This window comes from Halyomorpha halys, unplaced genomic scaffold (genome assembly GCF_000696795.3).
Source record: "Halyomorpha halys isolate HHAL.00 unplaced genomic scaffold, Hhal_1.1 Scaffold85.1, whole genome shotgun sequence".
In the NCBI taxonomy this organism is placed as follows: domain Eukaryota; kingdom Metazoa; phylum Arthropoda; class Insecta; order Hemiptera; family Pentatomidae; genus Halyomorpha; species Halyomorpha halys.
The window spans coordinates 625,353-627,644 of record NW_027112611.1 but is presented as its reverse complement, the minus strand read 5'-3'; the positions used below and the strand labels follow the sequence as shown (position 1 = coordinate 627,644).

Sequence of the window (2,292 nt, the reverse complement as noted above, 5' to 3'; positions counted from 1 at the left end):
AGTACTCAAATTGAAGCTAGTTTAATGAGCTATAAAGTATTTTATTATGTTTATCTTCGTAGTAGTAATAGTTTACATGAAATTTTCTAAAATAAATTCATTTATAGTTGTTCGGACAAATTTTCATTTGCCAAATTTATATTCATATGTGAATATCATAAAAACTACCACCCCTACGAAGAAAAGTGTCATAAACTACTTTTTAGTAAGTTAAAGTTTCTTTATTTTGAGTGTTGGCATACACATGTGCGTCTTATGAATCTAGAGATATATTTTTTTCAAAAATCCAACATTTTATGCGAACAACTATAAATTAACATTTTGTGAGGTTATTTTGTCAAATATCTTAAAAACTACTACTCCTACAAAGATAAACATAATTAACTATTTTGTAACTAATTTAACTAGTTTTAATTTGAGCACTGGCAGACAGCTTTAGGTCCAACGGTTTCTGAAATTAAGTCTTTCATAAATCAAACTTATTGTTCGAACAACTATAAATCAATTTATTTTAGCAAATATCATGAAAACTACTATTCCTACGAAGGTAAAGGTCATTAAATACTGTATAGTCCATTAAACTATATTTAATTTTAGTGTAAATAGACATTTGTACGTCTCATAGTTCCTGAGATATAGATTTCTCAAAATAAATTAGCTAACTACTAATCCTTCAGAAGATTTTTAAGACATTTTGCTTTTAAAAAAGCTATATTTTGAGAACTATTGAACGTAAATAGCTCTTTTAGGGCTAATATTCCTGAAAATTTACTCTTCTTTAAATAATATTCTTTTAGATTTTCTAGTGTTGTTGGTAGTTTTGAAGACATAGAGCTCCGAATGAAAAATTGATGTTTTTTTAAGGTTTTGAAACATCCACTATTTTTATCCTCCCCTACCTATAATTGGCAGACTCATCAGTTTTGATTAGTAATTATACATAGTTTTAAAAAAAGTAATCAAAAATTGGGGTGAGATAACTGCCTTTTTTTCTTCCCGGCTCTTGTACTATTATATTCCTTCCAGCTATATAGTGGATATTAGAATGATTGTTGCATTAAATTATATACAAGACCAGGGGCCAGGCAATGATTCGCTGTTTCAATATTTTAGAATGTATATACATTAAATGAACACTATTAAAACTTCTATATCAACTAATATATCTAGATGAAGTGATAAGACGGTAACTATGGTAACGTATGTGATAACAACTTCGCTGTATCATCGTTAATACTTAAAATTTTTATTTTTAAATTCCAGTTAATTCCATCTCATTAATTGGCTGTGTTAAAATTAAAATTAAAATTTCTGCTGAAATAGACCTTTCATAAAAATATTCTTTATTTAAAAACAATTTTGATCCTTTTTCTCAACTTTATTCTTTTTAAAACTTTCAACGTTTCGACCACTTAGGTCATTTTCAAGGATACCTTTACTTTGTTTTCATTTTTTCTTTTAAAATTCTTAAAATTGCTGGCTAATTGCCTTTGTCCCATTTAATTTATTCTATATAATTCTTTCCTAAATTTAAAACTTTTACTAACCACTTTTCTTTCTATCATTTACATTTGCAAACTCCAAACAGAACCTACCAGAAAACTATTATAGTTATTATTATCATATTTTTGTATCTCTTGTATTATTTTTCATTTTTTGTCATATTTTTATACCTCTTTCCTGTATAAGCAACATATTTGAAATAGAAATAAAACAATTAACGGCCACCTCTCTTCCACTCCTGCACGCTTCCGATTTCTGTTAGTTTGTAAAGCTATCATCTTGAACAGGTAGGTGAGGTGGTCCTGATTTCTTCTTCACTCATTTATTAATATCATTATTAATTTTATTTTTATTTATTCTTTCATGACCTTTATTTAATCTCAATTTACTTCTTTATTTTCTGTCTTTTCATGTGTTAAATTTTGTTTTTTCATATCTACTTTTCTGTTTCTATGTTTTATTCCATCTCCTGTACTATTTTAACCTTATAGTTTATGTAATTTTTTATTATAATACTATTTTCTTTCTTCTTTTCTTTTATTTGTATATAATTTTCTTTTCACTTATTTTTACATTATATTAATCCTACCTTAATTTACCTTTTTGTAGCTTATTATCTTACTATTTCGAAATGATCTCAGTTTTTTCTTATCTTTTTAGCCCTGATGAGGCCCTACAAAGTGGGACAAAATGTCCGATAATAAATAGTTGTAAACATTTTTGTTCTTTTTGACTGCAACCCTGACTATATTCTTCATATTTGAAATTATATGGTCAATTATATCTTTC

The 2,292-nt window shown here is 26.6% G+C and overlaps 1 protein-coding gene across 3 annotated transcripts in view; it reads left to right on the top strand.

Moving 5' to 3' along the window:
* LOC106677054 (uncharacterized) overlaps positions 1-2,292 on the top strand; it is a 20,752-nt gene that overhangs the window by 706 nt on the left and 17,754 nt on the right. Inside the window, exon 1 of one of the 3 annotated variants that reach the window (XM_067050399.1) lies at positions 1,694-1,790. The exons of the other annotated variants lie outside the window; for them this stretch is intronic. The gene's annotated coding sequence lies outside the window, so the exon portion shown is untranslated. Of the gene's footprint in view, positions 1-1,693; positions 1,791-2,292 lie in introns of those variants that run through there. 3 annotated transcript variants of the gene reach the window in all.